The sequence below is a fragment of the Balaenoptera acutorostrata genome, chromosome 19 (genome assembly GCF_949987535.1).
Source record: "Balaenoptera acutorostrata chromosome 19, mBalAcu1.1, whole genome shotgun sequence".
Taxonomy (NCBI): domain Eukaryota; kingdom Metazoa; phylum Chordata; class Mammalia; order Artiodactyla; family Balaenopteridae; genus Balaenoptera; species Balaenoptera acutorostrata.
Window position 1 is genome coordinate 64,092,827 of NC_080082.1, and position 9,570 is coordinate 64,102,396.

Sequence of the window (9,570 nt, forward strand, 5' to 3'; positions counted from 1 at the left end):
TATTTATTGGCCTGTCGTGCGCCGAGCCGAGCGAGCTTGGACTCGGTAACAGACCCACCTGTGGTAAAAGCTTGGCGGAACCTGAGAGGTTCAACAAGTCAGCGGGGGGAGAACTCACCATTTATGCGGCCTGTGAAGCTGTAATGAATACAGAAAATGAAAACGCAGTCATGAGGGGCTTCCCTGGTGGCGCAGTGGTTGAGAATCTGCCTGCCAATGCAGGGGACACGGGTTCGAGCCCTGGTCTGGGAAGATCCCACATGCCGCGGAGCAACTATGCCCGTGAGCCACAATTACTGAGCCTGCGCGTCTGGAGCCTGTGCTCCGCAGCAAGAGAGGCCGCGATAGTGAGAGGCCCGCGCACCGCGATGAAGAGTGGCCCCCGCTCGCCGCAACTAGAGAAAGCCCTCGCACAGAAACGAAGACCCAACACAGCCAAAAATAAATAAATAAATAAATAAATAAAGTAGCTATAAGAGCACCCAAGCCCTTACATAAAAAAACAAAAAACAAAACAAACAAACAAACAAACAAAAAAAAAAACCGCAGTCATTCCTCCAGCCGTGTCCCATAAACCCAAGTCAGCCTACGGCTCTCAGGGCAGATATTCAGGGCAGGGTCCCTAAGTGCGCGCACTGTGCCTGGTGTTGAGTCGGCCTCAGACGGCACTTGCTGAATTAACAAATTACTTCATTATGGGACCTTGCTCTCTCGAAAAGTAAACTCACTTAGAAAACAAAGGACTCGTTTTCTCTCACAATGAAGTTGCAGACTGGAATGCCCTCCGAAGCACACTCCTCGCCCCCCATTCACGCCCGAGGCATCCACCGCTGATTACATGGCCTGTCAGAGGAGCTCCCAGGAAGAGAGGCATACGGAGCAAGCACTGGTCACCCTCCAGTGAGCTTGGGAGGTCTGGTCTGACATCCAGACTTCAGCACATTAGACATGTAGCTGAGCTCTGACGGTTGGGGTCTGCATCAGGCATTATTTCCCTGAGTTCAGGTCAGGGAGGGCGGTACATGCTGTAGCCTTCAGGCTCAGAGTCTCCACAGGACTTAAATCTACACACACTGGCCTTCGTTCATGGCAGCACTACTTACAATAGCCAGGACATTGAAGCAACCTAAATGCCCATCAACAGATGAATGGATAAAGAAGATGTGGTACATATATACAATGGAATACTACTCAGCCATAAAAAAGAACAAAGTAATGCCATTTGCAGCAACATGGATGGACCTAGAGATTATAATGTAAAGTGAAGTAAGTCAGACAGAGAAAGACAAATATCGTATGATATCGCTTATATGCATTTATATGCTTATCGCTTACATATCTAAAAAAATGGTACAAATGAACTTATTTACAAAACAGAAATAGACTCACAGATGTAGCAATCAAACTTATGGTTACCAAAGGGGAAAGGTAGGGGGAGAGATAAGTTGGGAGATTGGGATTGACATATACACACTACTATATATAAAACAGATAACTAATAAGGACCTACTGTATAGCACAGGGAACTCTACTCAATACTCTGTAATGACCTATATGGGAAAAGAATCTAAGAAAGAGTGGATTTATGTATATGTATAACTGATTCACTTTGCTGTACAGCAGAAACTAACACAACATTGTAAATCAACCATACTCCAATAAAAATTAAGTAAGTAAAATCTACACACAACCACATGCACCTTTACCACCCTTTACCTGGGGGGCTTGAGCTCTGGGAAATATTCCTTGTCCACATTCACAGAAATAGAGTTACCTGGGGAGCTCTTGAATACTGCAGATTTCTGGGATTTTTCTGCCTTGGACATTGGAAACCTTTCTTTTATTGACATTATCACTGGATTCCATATCTTCACATTTACCCACATTTTGAGTTCTAAGCCACTGTGCCCGTTCTTTGTTTCTTCAGATCAACTAATGGTGATGAACTCTCCCTAAATGTCTCTTCCCTGAGGAATTGAGGTACTCCAATTTCTCTAAAATCTCCTGGAGACCAAAAATAACTTTTGTCCTCCAAAAATGAATATAGGGGACTTCCCTGATGGTCCAGTGGTTAAGACTTCGCCTTCCGATGCAGGGGATGTGGGTTCAATCCCTGGTTGGGGACCTAAGATCTCACATGCCTCTTGGCCAAAAAACCAAAACATAAAGCAGAAGCAGTATTGTAACACATTCAATAAAGACTTTAAAAATGGTCCACATCAAAAATCTTTAAAAATATTAAAACAAAAAAACAAACAAAAAAACCCAAAAATGCACATAGGAGTCAATTATGGGTCCTTGTGGCTAGTGAGATTTGTTTTGTGTTCACACATTTTAAAATGTTAGAATAGAAAAATGTGGATCCTCTTAAAATATCAGTAGATAACCAACAAGGACCTACTGTATAGCACAGGGAACTCTGCTCAATATTCTACATGGGAAAAGAATTTGAAAAAGAATAGATACATATATATGTATAACTGAATCACACTGCTGCATACCTGAAACTAACACATATTGTAAATCAACTATAGTCCAATATAAAATACAAATTAAAAAAAGAAAAATATGGATCCTCTTAGAGACCATAAATCAGAATTTTAATAATCCAAAACTAATTTTTGATGTGTTAATTGATGAGTATTAAATACTGGAATTGACCTCTTCTTTTAGACGTTGGTTAACTTTCATAACCTAGATCTCGTTCCTAAACTTGCAAGTGACTTCCAATATTTTTGTTTAATTTTCTTCTAATAATTATCTTACCTGTTACTGAACTCATGAAAGAAATAAACATGGTGAAAGGATCCAGCTGATTGTTTGGTTGAGTTAATATTAGGAACACAAGATCTCAGGTAGCTCAGTGTACACTTTTATGCTTTAATGACAATGATAAACAAATGGGTAATTTTTTAACTTGGAGGAACATATTATGGTCACTTGAACAAGAACATAGCAGTTGTGTTATATCTACATTAGTTTACTAAATCGAAGAGCAGCGTGTTTGTTATATAGGAGAGTGTCTTTGTTGCAGAGAAGATCACACTAGAGAATTTAGGGATAGTGTGAAGTTCGTCAGGCAATTGCTCTCACGTGGTTCAGAAAAAAATCTAGTGATAATGAGATAAAATATAGAGAAATTGGTTGATAGATCACATGCAGTAAAGTGTTAACGGTTGGGGTAACTGGGTAAGTGATAAAAGTATTAGTATTTGAAATTAATTCAAATCAATAATTTAAAAAATAACTTTCAGAGCAATCCCTATCAAAAGTCCAATGGCATTTTTCACAGAAGTAGAACAAATAAACCTAAAATTTGTAAGAAACCAGAAAAGACCCCAAATAGCCAAAGCAATCTTGAGAAATAAGAGTTAGCTGGAGGCATTGCCCTCCCTGATTTCAAACTATCTTAGAAAGCTATAGTAATTAAAACAGTATAATGTCAGCAAAAAGACAGAAACATAGATCAGTGGAATAGAAGAGACAGCCCAGAAATAAACCCACACAAATATGTCAATAAATGTATGGTACATGAGCCAAGAATATATAACAGGAAAAGGACAGTACCTTCAATAAATTGTGCTGGATAAACTGGACGGCCACATGCAAAAGAATGAGACTCCACCTCTATTCCACAACACACAAAAACTAATTTAAAATGGATTAAAGACTTGATTGTAAGACTTGAAACTAAAACTCCTAGAAGAAAACATAGGTGGTAATCTCCTTGACATAGATTCAAAAATCATTGCCAAGACCTGACACCAAAGCAAAAGCAACAAAAGCAAAACTCAACAGGTGGGACCACGTCAAACTAAAAAGCTTCTGCAAAGTGAAGGAAATCAACAACAAAATTAAAAGGCATCATAATGAATGGGAGAAAATAATTGCTAATCATGTATCTGATAATGGACTAATAGCCAAAATATACAAAGAACTCATACAACTCCATAACAACAACAACAAACAATCCAATATAAAAATGGGAGGAGAAACAGAATAGACCTTTTTACTAAGAAGACTACCAATTGGCCAACAGGTACATAAATATTACTTCACGCTTCTTAGAATGGTTATAATCAAGAAGAAAAAGATAATAAGTGTTGGTGGGGATGTGAAGAAAATGGAACCCTTATACACTGTTGGTGTGAATGTAAATTAGTGCAGCCACTATGGAAAACAATATGGCGTTTCTTCACAAAATTAAAAATAGAACCACCATATGATGCAGCAATTTCTGCATCTGGTTATATATCTAAAGGAAACGAAACCAGGAGCTTGAAGGGCTATCTGCACTCCCATGTTTATTGCAGCATTATTAACGATAGTCAAAGTATGGAAACAACCTAAGTGTCCATCAACAGACAAATGGATACAGAAGTTGTGGAATACACAATGGGATATTATTCAGCCATGAGAATGAAGGGAATCCTGCCATTTGGGACAAAATAGGCAAACCTGGAGAACATTCAGCTAAGTGAAATGAATCAGATGAATCAAGACAAGTACAGTATAATATCATTTATCTGTGGAATATAAAAAAACCAAACTCATAAAAACAGAGAGTAAAATGGTGGTTACTAGAGGCTGGTAGGTAGGAAATTGGAGATATGTTTTTTAGGGGTATAAACTGGGAAGGAGTAGATAAATCAGTCCTGGAGAGCTAATGCACAGCATAGTGATTATATTCAACAATACTGTATTATAAATTTCAAATTTTCTAAAGAGTAGATCTTAATTCTTCCCACTGTACATAAAAAGATACATATGTGGTGTGATAGAGATGTTAGCTAATGCTACAGCGATAAACATACTGTGTGATATATAAATGTATCAAATCAACACACTGTACACCTGAAACTTGCACATTATATTTCAATTAGAAATGTAAAAAAGAGATCATTGTGAGTTTCATGTGAAAAGTTGGTATTCATTGAATGTCTACTGAACAGTGTAATCATGACTATTGTTGAAGCTGATTGTATATATTTTTTTAGATCCTCAACAATCATTGTCAACAATCATCTTCACTACCATCACCATCATCATCACCATCTCCATTTTACAGAGGAGGGAAATAACAGAGAAGTTAAGATAGTTGCCCATGGCCACACAGAGAGCCTGGATGAACGAGTGTTGAAACTCAAGTACTTAACAAATTTTAACCTTCAGATCCTGAGGCAGCCATCAGGAAATCCCCCCAGAAGGAAATCAAGACACAGTTCTCCAATGTGTGAGCTGTGGTCCAACCAAGGATGGTTTAGACAGTCAGCATGAAGATGTCAGGTCAGAATTTTGGTGGAGGGTGTCTGGGTTAACCAATAACTAAGACCTTGGAGAGAAAAGAACCAATTAGTGTCTTAGCTCAGTCTCATTAAGCAACACTAAGCTACACCTGCCCACTGATCCAACCTAGCCCTCGCCAAACCCCACTGCGATTGTTGCTGCCTAGGAGGCAGCTCAGCAGAAAGGTTAATATTTGGGCTAAGTAGGGATGTTCTCAACTCTGGCCTCCACCCGATGGCCTCGAGTATCTTTGAAAAGGGGGGTGATAATACCACCTACTTCAGAGGGCTGAAGACAATCAGATCTTGTATGAAACGCCCTTACCTGGAGGGCTCTTACATCATTAGCATCCAATGAATGTTTGGGGTGGTGGAGACAATTAGGAGAGTCAATGGTGGGTGATGGTGATTAGAGTGATGGTGGGGCAGAGTTCACACAAGTTTCAATGATGACAGTAATGGGGTATTAAGAGACACCTGCCGTGGAACATTACTCAGCCTTTGAAGAAAATCCTGCCATATGCAACAGCACGGATGGACCTGGAAGATAGTATCCTCAGTGAAATAAACCAGCCACAGAAGGACAAATACTGCATGATTCCACTCATATGAAGTATCTAAAATAGCCAAACTCATAGAACCAGAATAGAATGGTGGTTTCCAAGGGCTGGAGGGAGGGGGAAGACGGGGGTTACTGTTCAATGGGTATAAACTTTTGATTATGCAAGATGATTAAGTTCTAGAGTTCTGCTGTGCAATCATGACTATAGTTAATAATACTGTATTGAACACAAACATGTAAGAGTATAGGTCTCATGTTAAGTGTTCTTATCACAATAAAAAAAGGCATTTTCAAATTCTAACTTCTGCCCTTTCCATCCAGAGCTAGTTATTTGGGAATATTCATTGATTTCCTGATATATGAATGCTTCATTTTAGGTGCTGCTATGAAAGGTGAGAAGATGCATGAGATAGTCTCCCTTGGGAAGCGAACAGTATCGGAGAAGTCAGATATTCAGATGACAAGCGGAAGGTTCCCGTTACCAGTCTCCAAATTATCCCTCAATGGTAGTGGGAGAACATTGTTCATAGAAGCCCGGTGATGATATTATATAGAGAGAGCTATGAATAGCATTGTGGGACTATCCAGGAGTCAGCAACTCCTGAAGGAATTATTCACTGATGCATGAAGGAAGATCATTCACACCTGAGGTGGAAAAACAAGCCCAAACAATTTCACATGACCTTCTGAGACTAGTCAATCAAGAGTCACGCCAGCCAATGGGAAGGGAGATATTCTATGGCCAATCAAGGGGCAGGCACAGCCTTTAAGTCTCAGTTTCTACAGCTGTTCTTTGATGGGGACCAGCCAGGAGGACCGGGGACCAGACTGGGTGAGGAAGTCTTATCACTGATCTTTCTTTTTCTTCATTTCCCCCTCTCAGAGCTTACTACAGGTCTGGGGTGCTTAAAGAACAAGAGAGAAGGGTATCAGAAATGGTCAAGTCTTCCCCTTTGTTTTGGCAAGGATGTACTACAGTGAAAAGCATTTAAATTCACAGAGAGGTTGTGTATCCAGCACCTTCCCTCATTAAATCTCCATGTTTCTCAACTTTTAAGAGAACGGGACTCTTCCAGGCTGAACTGGGGCTCCCTATTTTTCTAAAATTGAATCGGAGGGGACTTCCCTGGTGGTCCAGTGGTTAAGACTTTGCCTTCCAATGCAGGGGGTGAGGATTCAATCCCTGGTGGGGGAGCTAAGATCCCACATGCCTTGCAGCCAAAAAACCAAAACATAAAACAGAAGCAATATTGTAACAAATTCAATAAAGACTTTAAAAATGATCCACCTCAAAAAAAAAATTTGAATCAGAGACATAGAAAATTCGAGGACCTTGGGTATTGGAGAACTAAAGAGAAATAATGAAAAAACCAAAAGTCGAAGAGCTGTTTCTGACTTGGCTGGTCTATCGGTTCTGATTATGAGATTCATGTAACCTGTGGAGACAAATGAAAAACAGAAGTTTTGGCGATGGGAAACTCTGAAAGGGAGAAGGCAAACAACAGGCAAACTGAAGAATTCAGTTTGGGACCTATTGCTATGGTAACTTGATTGATTGGCTTTGAGCAAATCGATTACCATCCAGAAGTTTCTAGGATATCCTAATTTTATGCCAAATTGTATGTAAATACTTTGTCCCTAATGTTTGTTCTGTATGACCATAGAAGTATTAGAGTGGGAGTGAGCCAGGTGATACAATTTGTGAGGAATGAGGCAGGCTGTCCCACAGACCATGGGTACCTGCAACATGAAAACATAATGGGTGGTGGAGCCTCAAGTCTGCCTGATGAAAGTCCGTGAGGTGTTAGGGAGTGTTGGTGAGGATACCAACCCCACAGCTGGATCCTGTAGCAGGAGGGAAGGGATGATTAAGTGGCCAACATTTGAAAGGGTTTCAGGGATCACTATCTTCAGGAGAATCTTTCAGCTAGAGAGGGAATGAGGAAAGAATGTTTAGAGAAAATGTTTAGAACACACGAGGGGTTTTCTTTAATTGTAAAATATCCATAAAACAAAATTTACGTTTTTTTTTTTTTTTTTTTTGGCCACACCATGCAGCATGCAGGATGTTGGTTCCCTGACCAGGGATCGAACCCGTGCCCCCTGCAGTGGAAGTGCAGAGTCCTAACCACTGGACTGCCAGGGAATTCCAAAATTTACTCTTTTAACCATTTTTTTTACACATTTGAAAGTAGTTTATTTTAATGATCAGATTTACTGGCAAGAATAGAGGACTGTTTTCTATTGTTTTATATAATTTGCCTGGTCGTTTTTTAAAATAAAAAGTGCAACTTTTTTTCAGTTATACATATACATATGTTTATTCTTTTTCAGATTCATTTTTAAAAATTTATTTATTTTATTTTATTTATTTTATTTTTGGCTGCGTTGGGTCTTCGTTGCTCTGTGCAGGCTTTCTCTAGTTGCGGTGAGCGGGGGCTACTCTTCGTTGCGGTGCACGGGCTTCTCATTGTGGTGGCTTCTCTTGTTGTGGAGCACGGGCTCTAGGCGCGCGAGCTTCAGTAGTTGTGACACGCGGGCTCAGTGGTTGTGGCTCATGGGCTCTAGAGCACAGGCTCAGTAGTTGTGGCGCACAGACTTCGTTGCTCCGCGGCATGTGGGATCTTCCCGGACCAGGGCTCAAACCCGTGTCCCCTGCATTGGCAGGTGGATTCTTAACCACTGTGCCACCAGGGGAGCCCCTTTTTCAGATTCTTTTCTTATATAGGTTATTACAGAATATTGAGTAGAGTTCCCTGTGTTATATAGTAGGTCCTTGTTGGTTATCTATTTATACATAGTTGTGTGTGTATCTTAATCCCAAGCTCCTAATATACCACCCCCCCCACCCCGCCCGCACCAGGTTCCCCCTTTGGTAGCCATAAGTTTGTTTTTGAAATCTGTGAGTCTGTTTCTGTTTTGTAAATAAGTTTATTTATATCATTAAAAAAATTAGATTCTACCTATGAGTGATATCATATATTTGTCTTTCTCTTTTTGTCTTACTTCACTTAGCATGATAATCTCTGGGTCCATCCATGTTGCTGCAAATGGCATTATTTCATTCCTTTTGGTTTTTTTTTTAAATTTAATTCTATTTATTTGTTTTTTATACAGCAGGTTCTTATTAGTTATCTATTTTATACATATTAGTATGTATATGTCAATCCCAATCTCCCAATTCACCACCCCCACTTTCCCCCCTTGGTGTCCATATGTTTGTTCTCTACATCTGTGTCTTTACTTCTGCCTTGCAAACCGGTTCATCCGTACCATTTTTCTAGATTTCACATATATGTGTTAATATACAATATTTGTTTTTCTCTTTCTGACTTACTTCACTCTGTAGGACAGTCCCTAGGTCCATCCACATCTCTACAAATGACCCAATTTCATTACTTTTTATGGCTGAGTAATATTCCATTGTATGTATGTACCGCATCTTCTTTATCCATTCCTCTGTCGATGGACACTTAGGTTGCTTGCATGCCAGTTTCATGGCATTAAGTATTCACACTGTTGTGCAACCATCACCACTATCCATCTCCAGAACTTTTTCATCCCCCAAATGAAACTGTATACCCACTAAACAACTCCTGTCCTCCCTGCCCCAGCATCTCTATTCTACTTTCTCTCTCTATGAATTTGACTATTTTAGGTATCTCATATAAATGGACTCATACAATGTTTGTCCTTTTGTGTCTTCTTTCACGTAGCATAATA